We start from the raw sequence: 18821 nt of genomic DNA, 5'->3' as shown, positions 1-18821 counted from the left end.
AGATTAAAAGAAGCAGACGAAAAGCCGCCATCAGAATGTTAATTTGCTTAATATACAAAGAAAAAATTCCGGAAACGTGCATACAGCTAATAAGTAACAAATGTTTTGATAGATGCAGGTACAGGGCTTTTTCTCGTGCTTTACGTTCTGAATATGTATTCAAATTATCGGGTGTTCGTTTACAAAAATTGTCAACTCAACGAAATTTCCGAACTAAAGTTGACGTTGACATGCAACAGGAATTTCTATAAAAAGAGACGACAGGGTTTCCTGTAAATGTAACAATAGGTATATATTGAATGCAACACGGGGTTTTCCGTTGCGTCAGATTACCCGGACACTTTACACCCCAGGATTAATAGTGCTAACCAACTGATGGACTGATTATAAGTCTCTTCAAAACTTTTCTTATTTTTTTCTTTTTAGTAAGAATTTTTTTCCTTTTCACTCGCATGTTTTCCTAAGAATTCAATGTTAAATTTCTTGTTTCCTGTTATTAAACATTTCTTTCATGTCTTATTTCAGAAAAAGTGATTTTTTTTCTCTTCTCTTTCTTTCACAGCTACTGGTAAAAAACACGAAAATCAAGAAATAAAAGCAAGTTATAACTAAAGGGAAAATCGAGGATCCGGAAGGCCTGTATTTCTGGGTTATGTAAGAAAAATTGAGAATAGGTTTCACTATTAAATATGACTGAATATATAATATTGCAATCATGCTGTTCTTTAAAAGTCTTGCTTTTGTTATCTAGAAATATCAAGAAACGAAATTTTTACCTATCTATGTATGTATGCATCTTGGTAATATTTGCGAAAATACAAGCATTGGTTTCTTCTCTTTTTTAATCAAATGATTAAGATATCACAGGAAAACGTTCTTATTAAATGTCCTTGTTTGGAATTGAATAAAAGAAAAAAAACTTCGTTCTTGTTTTTTAATGATGAGCACTCAATGGAAAACTAATATATTCAAACTATACGACAAATCGTCCAGATCATGACAATTAAATATAATTTTATGGTATTGTTTTTTTACATCACAAAACTTTGAGTAGGGAATTCTTGTTTTTACTTCATGCTATTATTCCTGTGATGTCAATGAAATATGATCTTTTTTTAACACCTGATTAGTGGATTTAGAATTTGGATTCATATTAGACGACAGTTAGATAGCAGATTTTAGTTGCAAGCAGAGCAGCATGGGAGCTTCTCACAGATCTATCTGTAGTAATGATATAAGACTCATGCCAGTTTCAAAGTGAAAGTCAAGATACAAGTTTAGGAAATAAGATAGTAAAATAAAATATTGTTCTGAGCCTGGCAGCTCCTATAAAAAGCAAGTTTGTACAGAAAAGCTGATAACTTGTTATAATGGTAAAGGTAAGACCCCGTCCCCCGCCCTAAACTTTAACATACAAAACCAGACTACGCCGCTTGCCTGCAATTGAACTGTTGCAATTCTAATAAATCAAATCAACGTGCGAAATACTAACATGGTCCTTTTTTTCGAGATTTGGGGTGTTTATTTTTACATCGTGACATTGCCAATACAGCATTTTAGGGGTTAGAACGGTTAGCTATTTGTAAATGCCACCAAGAATATGAAGCCGAATATGTCTTTTATTATATACGTAAGATGTCAGTTTATAATATTCCTCATATTCTATATGGTACAGACGCTTTCAAATCATTATGAACCAAAATGTAGACCCACCTCAAATGCCCTTGCATTGCTCTTAAACATGATGTAAGTCCCGATATCATATCTGTGGTAGGCTCTGTAAACAAGCAATAGCCGATATGAAAAACAACAAACATAACGTTAAATGGTACATGTAATGATTTTGACATTCATTCCCTGGACATTAACCCTATCAGAGCGGAGGGTCGAGCTTAAAGTGCCTGCGCCAATTCTAACGTCATATAACTGCTGAACAACATTTGGTAGAACTACAAAATTTAAAGAATTTTCCTAAATAGTGTTGGCAACAGTTCTACAAAAAAACTATGCTTTTTGTGTTGCCATGCCAACGGGTTTCTGACAGGCATGTTCTACCAAATTTACTAGTTTTAGTTTTTAAAGGAGTTTTAAGGTTTTATTGCTAAAGCTCACTTCTTTTTTAAATATTAACACACTTTGTAATTTATGTTACCGCTCAGTAAGTCCGGTAAAAATCCAAGATGGCGAACTGTGTTATTAGCGACAGTAAAATCATGTTATTTTTACTCAACATCCTTTATCTTCTTTTACAAAATACGTTCACAAGAACGTTACTAGTCCACTTCTACTGAGTTCAAGGGTTATACGTGAAAAAAAAGGTTTTCAACCTGTATTCTCTTTTTAAAGAATTGAAAAGAACATTGGATTTGATATACGGAATTTGAGGTAATATAATGCAGTACACTAGTAATAGGGTTGCCATAGTAATGATCTTTTTACTTACACTTTCCTGTCAGTCCCTCTATAATGTGGGTCGCCTGTTGCACTGCACGTCGCTGTTGGCTTGTCTTCTGTACGAATCTGTAAAACACATGTGCTGTATACATTTATCTGAATATTCCTGCCATTGCGTGTACAGACTGAATCTTCTTAGGGGCCCAAGTCAATGTTCCACCAACTCTTTACAATTGGTTTCTGCCATTTCAACTTCAATAGTGGCCGAAAAAATGAAGTTAATGTCTTTGATAATTTAGATTAAGTCAACACTTGCAAAACGCTGGATTAATATCGATCACTGTTACCTTTATGTCAGAAATCTATATAATATATAACACCCTATCAGATATGGTCCATGAGCTAGGTCCCCCCAAAATGGCCATTCAGTACCAAACAGAGGGACAACGGGTGACTTACTTTTTTGAAAAGGTTGACAGAGGGACAACGGGTGACTTACTTTTTTGAAATGTTGATTCCTATACATTATTTTGCATGATAACCATGTCAGATGCCCAGCTTTATAGGAAAGTTGCTAAACAAGCCATTGTCGGATGCCTTTGAAGTTTAGCCATTATCAAGGCTTGACCAATGAAATTAAACGATTCATAACTAACAGGGCACGTTAAGGCTCTTAAAAACATTTTAGTTAGGTAAGAAATAAGAAGAGCTTTTTCTTTGCTTTTAATAATTGAAATACATGTATATTGAAATACATGTATATAGTTTTTGCACTGTTTCTTCTTCCAAATCTTTAAATGAATTCAACTTTTTCATCTTTGGGCCAAATAAATTGAAATTTGACACGGAGGTAGAGATAACAAATACCCCAATACTTTTTACCTCAAAATTTAGGGTTTGAGTCATTTTTGGTGAAAAATGTACATTTTGGGCCCATGTATCCAGGTATTACAACCTAATCACCTGAAATTGAGAAATGATGTGCATTGGACATATGCCCGGAGGAAACAGTTTGTGCATACATTATTAAAAATGAGTTACTTTGATATTTTGGGCCATATTAGACAAAAAATATATATTTGTTTTGTACGTTATGTGCCTACATTATGTCGTTTTTTCTTTTGGAATATATTTCTTGAAATTGTTAATATTTTGCAATTTTTAGCTATTCTAGACTAAAACATACTAGTTTTGGCTAATAGTATGCCTTTGTATTAAAACCAAATGACCTGAAATTCGGTGTAAGGTTCGTACGGTAAATGTCGGCCTTTTCACTTTAGTTGATAAATCATGATCAGGTGACATACGCCATTCTATCGGCCATTTGGATCCGTCATCCTGCATTAATTAACGTTTAATTTCTTCCAAGTACTAAGTGCAAAAATGTTTTTAATTTGACTATTACTTTGTGACAGACCTCCAAACAATATTTGTAGGCATTTTTCAAAAAAGGAGATGTTTTTGGTCATCATTATGTTTAAAGTCCTCAAAATGACTTTCATTGAAGTGTTTCTGTGAACGTTGTAAATCTGACCCAGTTACATATGGATGATATGGAGCACGATCCAGGTCATCTTATCTTCTTTCTGTACTACAAAACATGACCTACATGTCTCCTAGCATAGAAAAAAATCGAGTTTTAAAGTGGTATACAGTAGAAGCCAGTTAACTACACGTCGTATGAAAGCACACTTGGTCAATTGCACGGATTCCTAAAATCCAAAATCCAGCTCCAATTTACTCCATTGTTAGTGACTTCGCTTATCTGCACGATGAAAAGTCATAAATAATACACAAAAATGTGGAAAAAACAGTAAGTTCATTGTAAACATACTTCTGCATTCCCGATTATACTCAATGTCCTGAATTACTCCTTCGTTTACAAATGATGCAATATCTAAGAGTACTTCATGTTTGTGTATCTTCGCCGCACTCAGCAGGGTTTTCCAAGAATCTACATCTTTAAGGAGGACTAAATGTGCAGCGGTTTTGTTTGCGCAATGAATAGCATATCCCTTTTATATCAATTCAACCGTGTCTTCACCACAATGATTGGCATTTTATTTACGCTTCATTTCCTGTATTTTCCGATCTTTGTCACTGATCTGCTCAGTCTTCATTTTTACCCCTTATGACGTAAACGAACGATAGAGTAGATCCCGTCACTTAAAGGTTAATCTTTTTTTTTATTGTGAATAGTTCAGAAGATGACTGTATTGTATTCTGAATCCATACGAAGTAAAAAAAAAGACTCACATGGTTCTCCCGATGCACTGCGACTGAGTAAACGAGAGCAAAGCATGTTGGTTTGCGCATTCTGAACCTTTAGATCAAATTCTCCAGGATAGAGTTGTATGTTTCAAGGCGCATAAGAAGTGCACTCTCATTTCTAGCGATAAGCTGACTTATTTGAAAGACAAACTGTTAAAAATACGTTCGCAAATATACTCGAAAATTATAAAAAGTGTGAATAATAAAAACGATATTTCTATATATTGTTGGCATCCGTCTGTCTCGGAATACGATAGTAGACAAACGGGTTTAAGGCGACCCTGGCCTGGCCTGCACTTGGGTTTTTAAGTACGACCTTCTCAACCCTCTCGTCCACTGTCGTACTAGCCCTACTTGGGCAACGGTATGAAACGTGTAAGACGGCTTCAGCAGATGCAGGTTTGTTGTTTGAAGTATTCGTCTCCTAGGAGTTCTGACCAATGATGTAAGGGGCTCCTCCTACCCCTGACTCGTGTGTCATGGCGGTTGCGTCATGCCCGAACATGCCCCTATGGCCTGTCACCACCACAAAGGCCTGTCACTGCCAATAGCCACAGCTGGGTACTCATACACACTTGAGTTAAGTGAGGAAAGTCGTTTAAAGTGCCTTTCCTAAGGGAACAAGATTGATGACACGGCAAAAGGATTCGAAACCGTGACCTCTTGGGCCTGAGACCAACGCGCTGCCGATCGTGCCACGCGGTCCCACATTTTCTATATATACAGTGACAGCAACTGCACATTAACCACAAAAAAATGCTCGCCAATCTGAATATCCATAGACGCCAAATGCCAGCCGTTTATTGAAGCCCTTGTTTGAGATCGCCATTCCAAAAATGGACTTGAACACCACTTTACCTAAAACGTAGTCATTTATGTATGGATGGACCAATACCCTATTACCACTCTGAATGTTGAGAAAAAGCAGTATTTTGACTCAGCCACATGGGTATAGTTTATAGAAAGTCACTTGAACTACCCAGGATGCATTGCGATATTCGCAATAACTTGAAAAAAAAAAGACCGTTGGGTGTAATTATTGAAATACTCGTAACTCTTGATAGAATTGACGGGTTTCGATGCTTTAAAGCTCAAAATGTAGAAAAAGATTTGGCAAGTCAAGAAAATGTACCATACAATGCCTCAGCGTTAAGCTGAACAAATGCTTGGTTTGGGTAAGTAAACAATGTAATTTTTACGGAAAAATTAAAGACTTAATCTTTTGTAAGTCCTGTCGTATGTTTCACATGTAAACTAATTTTTACTAGAAATCATTGATGTTTTATATATCTATTCCGTCCTTTTCAATAAAGGACCAAACGGCACGGTCAATTTGGATGACGTCACTTGGTCACGTGATTACAATGAGAAAGCTGTGCATGGCAACTGGTTATTATAGCTTAAAATAAACTTTGGTTTCTGCTAATTAAAAAATCCATGATAGCACTTGTCCCTCTCAGTGGTACCAAAAACCCCTCTGGCCAATGAACTAATAGGTCTTGTGCTCAGGAATAAGTGACATAAGTTTGGAATAGCAGGGGCATTTTTGTGAAAAACTTCTGAAGTGGATAATTCAAGAAGGGAACAACGAATTCTTGTGATTTTTTGGTATGTAGGTACAATGTTGTACAAAAATACTAATCATGCAAAATATTAGCACATTTGCATATTCAACTAGAAAAATCTATCAAGGCATTTTTTCAATGTATTTCTTAACCCGGGCATGATGTGGTCTTGACATTTAAGGTAGATACCTTTTAGCGCCATGACAAAGTTAGCAAAGTTTAAGCTCCCTAACATTTATTTTTGGAACTGCAGGACATTCTAAAGAGGGCAACTGCAGAAAGAAATTATGGATTATGATAAATTGACATCATTTTAAGCATGCTGGTAGCTTTGGCGAAAATGTTCTTAATGATATACATGCTATTTAAATAAACCTAATTTGCATAATTAATAAGAAAATTGTACAATTCCATTGTTTTCAATACCTGGACTTCAATTAATGTAAGACTTGTAATTTATGATAGATAAAACATAAGCGAATGCCAAATATGCCAAAGAGGAACTGATTTGCATAATGTATACGAAGAACTTCACCATGCATACATCATTAAAATGTTAGGTGATTTGCATAACATTTACAAATGCTTTAATTATTTGATGGGGGGGGGGGGGGGTTGAGATTGCCCAACGCTAGTTCTAAATGAATTTTATATAATAGTCCCTGTTTATTTGAAGACTAGTGATAAAAAAATCTTATCTTTTAAAATAAAATTGATAAACTTTTCACTACTGGAGAAGTTTTAAGAATTATGAACCTACTCGTAATGGTGGAATCTGGTAGCCTCTCCACAGACCGACATTAGGGGTCGTCATGAATACGGGGTCGTAGCCCCTGAACTTAAGCAGAAAGGTCTTATCTCCATCGTTAACCATGTCCCGCACTGCCAGCAAATTGTACACCGTCGTTGCTCGTTTGGCTACAGGATCCCAGTCCTCCTTCTGTATTGGTATCTCACAAAGGTTTTGAACAGGAATTGGGATTCCAAACACAAAGTCATTTCCTATAGAAAAAAAGCATATATTATCTTAGTTAACTTTTCAAAGACAAATGGTTAAAAGAAAGAAAAAAATCATTCTCTTCCTCTTTCGCTCTCTCTTTATTCACCAATACGATTCCGGGTCAGAATTTAAAGGGGTATGCCAATGCGGAAGGGGGTGTTTTTTTGTCCACTAGACAATGTATCAATAAATATATAACCAGGCTAATATAATTATGATAATATAAAAGATATTAAAATACAAAAAAATTAAAAATAAGATTCATGGGCATAATATGTCCATATTTTTAGGGATACAGTTAATTTTTTTTGGTTTCTTAAAACATCCCAGCCGGGCCCCGGTTTTGAAATGTGACCTAAGCCTACGGCTTGGCCCTGTCTTCACCAAATCCCAATGTGAACGTAGCCCCGACCGGGCTTCGAGGCCACAAAAATACCCTGTAGATTGCCCGACACCGTGGGTACCCCTCGGTCTCGGTGCACTTCGCGGTTAGATCAAGGAGTCTATTTGTTACCGACTTATAATGCACTTGGGGCTCGGCCAAACTTACATGTGGGTAGTTAGCCGCGGGATATCCAACCGGGCCACGTAAGGGTCAAGGAGGTGAAGGTGCAAGAATCTATCCGGCAGGTCCTTTTTAATCTTTAGAGGGCCTTTAGAGGAACTCTTCGTCATATAAACGAATGTGTTTGAGTGAAATTTCGCAGGGCAGTTGTTTGTTCATTATGTGAATGTTAACATAATATATATGGTTTGTTAATGTTACCCTTTAATTATAATTCTTTTTAAATATCATTTCTTATCTGGGGAGATATTATGTGCTTTGTTAATTTTTTCATCATATGTTTTTTTTACCAAAAGCTTTCCATTTTAGTTGTTTGTAGTATCATTTTTGTATCGAGCGCAGCATTATCACTGCTGTTGGACGTATACAATACAATCATACGAAATTTTTTACATCAAACGACCAAAATATTGATAAGAATCCGCAAATATTCATACAAGAGCCTCAAAAGAGTAGTTGCACAGAAAACCATACCATCTGTAACAAGCTCTATTGGAAGCATACAATTTCCAGCGGCTCTACAGGTGATGGGAATGGTTGAAACAACAGTCACTGCCGTCGGATTTCGATCATTCTCAGCAAGCCGGATTTCCTGGTCGGTGCGAAGTGCACGGCCGTTTAACTCCAGCTGTAAAAAAAAATTTGAACAAATCATAAACCTTTCTAAATTATCAGGGAAGTTTTAAAGTCTACAACTACGCCAAGTCAAGTTATGACAAAAGCTGCTAGAAGGCTTAACCCTCAAGCACCCGACCTTTTTTTGTGACTAAAATGACCGAGTGGGGTCCAAACGGACCCCAAAATGTTTTGTTCATAAAATCTCAGTACCATTTCTTATCGGTGATCATTGTATATACATTGCTACGTCAATGTAAGAGGAAGATTTTGAGATGTTGAGGTGTTGCTAATTCCAACTCATTATCATAATTTATGCAAAAGTTAAGAAGGACCACGTTTTACACTAAACCTATTCTGACCAGATAGGGGAATTTTGAGGCCATCAGCAACATTTATGTCGCATAACTCATGAACTGCTAGAGCTAAAGCTACGAAACTTGGTAATTTATCACAAAATACTGCAAAAGTTTTTGGTCAATAAAGTAAGTTTATCATTTTTGGGGGTTGCCATGGCAACCATATTCTAACAGGCATATTTTTGCCAAAATTTGACAATTTCAATTCAAACAAGGTTTTCTTGGTAAACTACACCTGTTTTCTGACAACAATTAAATTCTATGAAATTCAATGTAATTTTCATGACTTAATATATATATTTTATGCTAATTTCATGACGCCATTGGTCAAAGTCCAAGATGGCCGCCCTGATTAGGCAAATGACGTCATAATGTCGTCACATTACATGTTGATGTCACAGAAATTTTGGTGATGATTAAGATTTACATTCTTATCATTGTCTGAAAGTTTGGTAATTATACTGTAGGTGGTCAAGGAGTTAGCCTCCAAAGTTTGTTTTAAAAACTGCACATTTTTGCTGGGGTCCGTTTGGACCCAACAGGGACTGAACACAAACTTTCTTTATAATTTCCACATTATTGTACCAATCTTTGCGAAAACTTAGGAAGGTATAAGACATATTGACTTACAAAGTCACGGAAGGATTTTTTCTTCAGATCAAAAATGTACAAATGGCGCTTCAAAATGTACGCCTGGGGTCCAAATGGACCCCACTCGGGTTTTTGAGGGTTAATAGTATTTTATTTCTCCAAGACTGCAATAGCTATCTACTAACAAATATAAATATATCTGTTGAGATACGAAAACCGGAATTTCAACTGCAGTTCCGTACAAAGTAACCGAGGGCCAATTCAATCTTATCATTTCGGTGCCCTTAAATCCAATTATCTAACCAAATATTAAGTATTGATCTATCCAGGCATTATTGAATTATCGTTTTGACTGATGCAAACACACACACTCTGTCGAAACATCAAGCTAAACACTCAGATCTATCTATCTCCTCATTCAAAAATGGACTGCTCCAAAATTCCCCGTGTAAAAAATGTATCCCTTAAAAATTAATTCCGCCCTAGAAGAACTAGCATTGCCAAGTCAATCCCACCCTAAATTGAACAGTCTCTATTAGACTCCGAATGCAGAAATAGGATCTTCCACTCGAGCCTAGTTGCATAATATACCATTTCAATATTATCCACGGGAATAAAAAAATACATATTTTGTAAAATATAACAGGGCAAAAACCAATCCCAAACAGCACTCTTTTAATTTAACATACCATAATCAAATCTCAAAATATAATGTTCCGAAATGGTGTATGCCAAAACTACTAATAATCCCTGTAGGCATATATAACAGGACTTAAGTTCAGATCCAAGGATACAGGAGCCAAAATGCACATTCGTTATCCATGAACGGCAATAATCTTACATTAATTCATCATTTTAGAGTTAAAAGACAAACTGAAAAATCTTGTCCTGTTCATTTGGCAAAAATGTTCTGAAGGCTTATTGCAATTTTTTTAAACCAGCAGACTATAGTGCAACGTACAGTCATATATATAGAAAATATATTCTTAAACCTGAATGCCGAGATAGTAGGTCGTTGAAGACATGACCGGACTTAGAAGAGTGTCATGGTTCCAATTAGACTGCACCTCGCACCGAACCTATACAAGAACAAAAGATTAATAAGATCATCGCTTAACATTCAAGGATTAAACCCAATGCAGCTATTTATTAACAAAAAAAAAAGACTCATACTTTTATACATTGCGGTCACCACTTATCCTTGCCAATACCCTGTAAATATAAATATGTCAAATGTCTGAAGGTATAACGGACAAAAAATGCATAAAATGAAAAGCTTTTGTGAAACAGTACTAGTGTCAGCAATACTGACCCTTTTTCCAATATGCCCCTGTAGCTTATCACTGTGTATCTTTGAACGCAGTCTCCGCCCAGTATAAGTGACTTGCTCGATTTCTGTCTCCCCTCCAACATGGCCAGTGTCCACGATCCAGCGGAAATTGAACCTTGCTGCGTCTTTTTCTGCTTCAAAATCTGGGTCAAAAGTGACGTCACACTCGAAGTGGAAATGCCCTGGTCTGTCATGCGATATGGTTGGACCCTCCAATTGGACATTGTCGAAGACAGGAAAGTGAGCTGGTCACAGAAAAGTCGCATTCGTAAATGTACGATACATATTGACACTGTATGTAGCATGGTCTTAGATATGTCATTTACATAGTACGTTTATGAAGGTGAAACATCCATGTCAACATATCAATATTCAATACAATCTCCAAAACTTGATACAAGTTGACACTGAATATGTGTAATGGATGTTATTCTTATTATCTGGAAGTAAATTTCTGCTTAACTTCCAGCTGTACTTACGGCGTTAGAAAAAATTAAACATCGTTTTATTAAAGACAAATCATGCAAACTCGCCTTTAACCTTATTTTATCCGAGAAGATATAAAATACAGCGATCCATAGGTCAGTTGACACAAATTTTGGTATTATTTACAAAGAAAAACTACTGTCAAATTTGACGGACATTCTGAAGGGGAAATCGCTGGCTATACAAACTCCGTGGGCTACATTGAGCCTGCTCCATTGAGCTATTAGTACAACCCTGAGCCAGACTTATCAGTTCTATCGAGCTGGCTACACGCACATGGAACACATGGTTTTCAAACGATAGACAACAGTGAAACCAAGCGCCACATCCATTAAGCTCTGTGCATTTTGAAGGCAAAACATGGCCCACGTCACCTTTAAGAAAAACGTAGCCGTTTTGGCGATACTTAGGCCACGTTGATTTGATTATATGGATGACATCCGCGCTCGCACCAATTTTCGGCCATTTCCAAAAAAAGAAGTTTTCGACCACACAATAAATTGTGCAAAGCAGCTGTAAAATGAGCACAAATATTCCGTATATTGAAAAAAAAAAGTATCAGAAAACATAACTAATGCCATAGAATACCAAAATGAATCTAAAGTCAAAGAATAAGATGTGAAAGGACAAAAAGAGAAAGAAATCTATTGTTGGTTGGGGAGGTACCAGTACTGAAAATTCAGGTCCAAAGGATCATTTCCAAGTCCGGACATGAACCTGGACCTGATTGTCTTTGGAAACTTGAGAACTGGCAATACTCAAAACAATGGTAATTGGTCAATTTTGCTACAAAAGAATCTGTTTGGTGGATTATTGGACTCCCACTGCATTTTAAAATCCCATCTCCATGTAATAAAGGCTAACTGTCTCTGTACTTTTGACTGTAGAAACTTGGTGCAATCGACTATAAACTCTACTTGACTTCGCTCTTGTTGTCTTCTTGCCCCCCCCCCCCCCCGTTAGACCCCAAATGGCTGCCGACATAGTGTGTCCATTTTGCAATTGGCGAAACCTGTTCCTCTGGTGTTTTTTTTTTTCAGGTCTGTCTTTTCGGATCGGTCCAAGAAGAAAAAATGTTTTGCAGCCGTATGATGTACTGGTCCCTACACCTAACTGTTGGTATACCATTTATGTGTGTTTAGTCCTATGTTCAACCTTCCTGGCCACTTTGAATTCACACTGAAGGCAACTTTTTTGGGGGGCCAAACTTGTTTTTATTCGCTCGCTCACATCAGTTTGGGAGTTCCCGGAGGATGTCATCCATATAATCAACTCGACATAGTCTTAGGTAAAAGTAAACATACTCCATAGGGCTTGCTTCATGCACTTTGAAAGCATACAAATTGCCTACGTTACATTCTGGAACTTTTATTCCTCTCTGTACAAGCCCCGGTTAACAAAAACATTACACAGAAATATGTATGATTTGCAGTTATACGTTTGATACCTGCCATGTCCGCGCACTATGTTATATACACACGGGGCAAGTCTCTCTCGAGACAATGTTTGTAGCCCCGGCTTTGTGACCGATAGACAACAGTAAAGGTACGAGCCACATTTTCTTTGAGATCCATGCACTTCAGATGCAAAACACGGTTCACATTAACATTATTAAAAACTTCATAATCATCATTATCGTCATATCATATCAGTCTTCGCTGAGACGGACCGCCATTGTTAGCAAGTTTCTGTCTGTTGCTGTCCGTTGCACCCCATCCAAATTACATACCATCTCTAACGCCGTTATTGAGACGCTCCGGCAAACGCTAAAGGTGGGGTCACACCTGCGTATATTTTCAAGTGCGCATGATTTCCGCATGAAATTTTGTCAATACGCGGCCGAACGCTCAACATTTGGAATTTTTTTGGAATAAATTAAATTGTAGGTCGAGCCCATCTGGCGTTTGAATTACGACTTCAGCGTTTTCATTTCGCATGAGATGCGTATGATTGCAACTGAAATGCGCAACAGAATTTTCCGTACTGCGAATAGATTCGTATGGGGTACGTATGTTGGACGAAATCCGGACGCACACAACGTCTACCGACCGCATGCCTGACGCACCTCGTGCTAACTGCATTCCAAACGCACTTCAAGTGTGACACTGTGCTTTTACAGTAATGTGGGCCATCATTTACCTTAATTAAGAAATTATGTGCACTGTTAAGATTGTGTTTGTTTTCACTTTGTCCTTAACGATTTCCCCTATCACCTTAGTATTTCAACTACACTATAAAAATCACACTCATACACACCACAAAACGTATTCAAGATCTTTATCAAACACGTAAATTAAACAATTATGAAATCTTACGCCCTCTTTCAAAGTTGTAATACGGCTCTATATTGCACCTTTACATCATGTGGTTCTACACAAAAAAGTGCCATTATCAGCAAATTAAGTCAAATATCTGTTACACTAAATGGCACGTGTGTCACACAAATTGACCCTGTGCTTGAGCAGGTTCCTCTACATCTTCCCTTCCCTGGAGGCTCTGTTGGGACCAGTTACATTCATGGTGTCCTGCAAGTTGTGACCATCTCTCCATGCCCCCGGTACAAATTCGTCGGTCCTGGCCTGGATCTGACATCTTGAGATGATTATTTTGTCTGGGCTCAGATGCACCTTCGTATTTATTTCTCAGATGCACCTTCGTATTTATTCCAAATCTAGAGTGTGCGTCGATCACGCTATCAGTACGCGTAGTATGCGCAAAGCGATCGCAGAACGCACGGTACTAAATCGTGATCTATGTGTGCATTCGTTATACGGTCGCTCAAGGTGCGTTGTGGCTGCGCTGTAAGAATGCTATGTACTCGCAATACCGCGATATCCGCGTATTATTGCGTATAAAGCGCAAACATGTAGCGTCTTCATAGCGCAATCGACCGACGTGGGACCACTGTATTGCGCATCCATAACGTTTTGGGCACCAAACTTCGTACGAATGATAGTTTTGTGCATGTCCAAAACTATCTTATCTGGGCGTGTATTTTCGTTTGCCTGCGTAAGTGAAACTTTCTAAAAACGATTCAGATGCGTTTTAGGTGCGATTTGTGCGTGCGGCCGCGTATTGAAGAAATTAGTCAAAATGTCGAAAAATGTCAAAACGGAACTCATGCGGCTTGAAAATATACGCAGGTGTGAACTCCAGGTGCGAGGTCCACGCGCTTAAAGTGCAAAACACGGTTTACGTCACAATCAACAAAATCTTAGCCCGTTATGGAGACAGTCTGTTAAAAAAAGCTAACTTGGCCGGTAGAGCTGGTCTTGAATGCATACACATGCTATGCGCCTCTTTCTAGCACTCTTTGGAAAAATTTCAGCACTCTTAGAACAGGCTCTGGTGAATGGAAAACATTTACACAATATACATTTTGAAGATCTACAGACGGCATTGTAAGAAAAATAATTTTAACATCCTATCACCATCAACCTCTGCTTTGAGAGCACACAGTAAAGTGTCACAGTATTTTTTAACTCCACATGCACTTGTAAGGCATACTTATGGTTCAGGTAACTCTCAATAGAAACTTTTTCCTGGGCGTGAGCACCAGCTCTGTGACAGGAGAAGCGGGTTTTTGGATCCATGCATGCATGCATGCATGGATGCATGCATGCATGCATGGATGCATGGATAAAGCTATTCTTGTCTTATCCTAATACTGCCGCAAGCATTTTAAACCTACCTTCATGGCATGTTATAGCAGTTGTGGCATCGTAGTTGTTAAAATCTAGCTATAACTCAAATATACTTATATGGTCATATTTATCGGAGTAGAGCAGTACAAAATCAAGCTTATCGTATCAGGTTGAAATTTTTTGTCAGCTTTTCACAAACTAGAGTACGAAGTGATTTCCGTTATATAACATAGATTATGTTAATTAGCCTTAAAGTTAACGTCACTGCTAGCTGCTATTTGTTGAACCGCAGCAAATCGCCTGTTCAAAGGGAAAGTCACACGAAAAATCGATTCGTTCATTGCTAACCGTTATATATTAGAATATACATTTTTAGTAATGATCTGATAAGCCCTTTGTATCGTTCTACGTAGAGTTTGCGGCTTGATGTTGAAGAATTCGGGTGGGAGAGCGGCAAGTATGTCAACATATGGGTAGCCCGATTTGTGTGGGGACAAATGTATAATTTCGTACGTAACCCCCCCCCCCCCTCCCTCTCAAAGGAACGTCAAGACCTACAGATTAAACCTTTTTTCTTGTGAAATTATAGACTGTGTAGTGTTTCTTGTACTATTTCGAATCACCGAACTTAGTAATGTAAATCATGCACATTGCACGGGGAGGTCGGGTTTACATAAGAAACATGTCGGAAAAGTATCAGCGCGTGCATCCAGAAATGTGTCGGTTTTGTCATCACCACACTCACGCTATTAACTCAGCTTCTCTCCCAAAATCACGCACCGGCCAGCTTTTTTAAAAAGCTTTCTTGTTTAATGTCTGGTGATCAGTACCTACTCTCCAAGCAGAAGTTGAGTCGCGGAGATATAGTACATGTAGTATTCGGGAAATTTACAGGCGCGCTTCTCTTACCAAAACGACTGGCAAGAGAATCTAGGAGCGCGCCTGTAAATTAGTATAAAATAGTACTTTATACTGTTAATGCATTAAAATTTCGCGGGGATTTAATTTCGCGGTAGCGGGGAAAGGACTTTTCGCTGTGGTTTTAATTTTGCGGTAACACCATATACTGCAGTCTAATGCCATAATAAAAAAAAATACTCGCCGTGGCTTTAATTTCGAGGTGAAGTGGTTACCACAAAAACCATTAGTCCACCGCGAACATTTCTGTATTTACAGTATTCGCGACTCAACCTCTGCTTGGAGATTAATTAGTAATTCCAACGGGTGTAAAAGCTAATATATTGCGGTGATACTTGTAACGTGATTCCAGGTAACTTGGGGTAACGAGATCGCAAGAACGAATTATTCAACAATTATAGCCTTAAATCTTTTCATACCATCAAAAGTCTCATTTAACATAATGCATCCACGTATGCGCGCCCAAGCGCCCATGTGTGTGTATTTGTTTGTGTGTGCAAGTATATATGTGTGAGCGTTTTATGTATTTATGTGTGCTTATTATGTGTGTATGTTTGACTGCGGTAGATATCTATATCTGTTTATATGGTTGTTTGTCTACACACGTGTGTGGGCGGTGACCGTATGCGAAACCGCTTATACGCTTGCGTTGGGGCGCGTGTGTTTAATGTGTTTAAAGGTGGGGTCACACCTGCGTATAAAGGGGAACACTTTGTACTGCGTATACTTTCGTTTACAGGCAGTGCAAGTTGAACATTGATAAGTAAACAGTGAAGAGTTTTTTTAAATTTATTTTCAAAGCAGTGAAACTGTACTTTTACAGTAAAGTGGGCCATCATTTACCTTAAAAAAGTATATGCACTGTTAAGGTTATGTTTGATTTTACTTTTTATGCAAACATATAGCGTCTTCATACAGCTTTGGTGGTGGGGTCTGAAATCTGTGTATAATTTCAAGCCGCATAAGTTACGTTTTGACATTTTGGCTAATTTCTTCGATACGCGGCCGCACGCACAAGGCACTCCTCAAACGCATCTGGATCGTTTTCAGAAAGTTTCAAGTACGCAGTCAAACGAAAATATACGCCCAGTACGCCCGATAGTTTTGGTGGCCAAAACGTTATGAATACCCAATACAGTGGTTCAACATTAGTCGAGTGCGGTATGAAGACGCTATATGTTTGCGCTTTATACGCAGTAATACGCGGATATCGCTGTATTGCTGCATAGCCTACTTACAGGGCAGACGCAACGCACCATGAACGGCTGTATAACGAATGCCCACATAGATCACGATTTAGTACCGTTCGTTCTGCGATCGTGTTGCGCATACTACGCGTACGCGCGTACTGATAGCGTGATCGAAGCACACTCCAGATTTGGAATAAATACGACGTGCATCTGAATCCAGACTAAACAGATCATCTCAAAATGGCAGGTCCAGGCCAGGACCGACAAATTTGTACCAGGGGCATGCAGAGATGGTCACAATTTGCAGGACACCATCAATGTGACTGCTCTTAACAGAGCCTCCAGGGAAGGGAAGATGCAAGGGAACCTAATGAAGCACTGGGTCAATTTGTGTAACACACGTGTCATTTTGTGCAAGAGATATTTGACTTTACTTGCAGATAATACTACTTTTTGTGTGTAGAACCACATAATGTAAAGCTGCAAGATAGAGACTTATAAAAACTTTAAAACAGGGCGTTATGTTTACTTTATGTGTTTAATTTACGTGTTTGATAAACATCTTTACGTTTTGTGGTGTGTATGAGTCTGACTAGACTACAGCAAATGACTTAAGTATTAAAATTCAAATATATTTCAGTTCAATGGTTTTAGTCACCAGTCTATATCCTACAACCCTGTCTTGTGCCGTATGTTCATAATGGCGGGCTAGAGGTAGCTATAGTTCCCCGTAAAGGGTAAAAACTTACTTGCACAAGGGCTGTATCCGTCGCCGTTGGTAGAGCTGCTCCCTGCAGGACACTGCGTCCTGTCACCTTGACACAATAGAGGTAATTCCAGTTATGGCGGCCATGTTGTATTTCCCAGGCACAAGAACGAGGCTGCAGTTACGTTGGGCAATCTACTACATAGGCTGCATTGTAGACATAAGTATGCCATCTTTGACAGTGCATTTCGCCCGTCTTAGGTGACACACAGCAGAGTATGTACGTTTCGGTGATATTTTTTTAATTCATTTTCCATAGTTTTTTTACGGGTGACCTGAGAAAAATTAGTGCGAGTGTTTATATCCTCCACGTGTGTTTTGTATTTGTAACTGTTATATAGAAGCTTTATTACGGGGATTAAACCCTACAAAACATGGAAATATCGGGTTGACAATTTTGTGTGTAGAAATTAAGAAGACATTTGACAGTTGTTTAAACGATTTCTTGATGCGTTCTTCAAACTACGCTCTATGGGAATATTATGTCGGGTGTGCTTTCATCACTAAAGCTCCTTGGTTTAAACAACATAATCACACACAAAAAGTCCGCATATTTGCCTTTGTTCATAACGTTGTGGGATGAAATGTAGCATAGTTTTTTCTGTTATTATAGCAATTTGTCAATGCCAAAGTGAAATAAAAACACGTAAATTCTAACGCCAGTGAAAGAAAGATCGTAGCGTAGAGTGTAGACATAGTAGACTAGACATAGTATACCACTTTTGTCCTGTAACATTTTACTTCTGTGCGGTCTATCCCACTTGATCTAAGAGCTAAATGAAAAAAAAATGGCGATAGAACTTTACAATTTAATAGGCAGATCTTGGCAACATCTGTGAAACTTCTACCCGCGTTGATATCAAACTGACATAAACGGTTCCTAGAGTGCTTTGGGGTTTTTCCCTGTAGCTTGAGTGGTATCCTAGTTAGCTACCGGGATCTCATACTTAAACCTATTGGTTTGTGGGGAGTGAGTATGGCAGCCCTGGTAAGCTAACTAGGATGACATTTAGGCTAAGATCACTTGATCCTCCACGACGATAAAGTTTACGTTTTTTTTTCTAGTTTGGCATTTCGAATTTGCCAAAATTATATTTACCAAAGGCCACATATTTGTCCGGTGTGGG

The sequence above is a fragment of the Branchiostoma floridae genome, unplaced genomic scaffold, assembly GCF_000003815.2.
Source record: "Branchiostoma floridae strain S238N-H82 unplaced genomic scaffold, Bfl_VNyyK Sc7u5tJ_247, whole genome shotgun sequence".
Classification (NCBI taxonomy): domain Eukaryota; kingdom Metazoa; phylum Chordata; class Leptocardii; order Amphioxiformes; family Branchiostomatidae; genus Branchiostoma; species Branchiostoma floridae.
Note: the sequence above shows the minus strand (reverse complement) of the source record.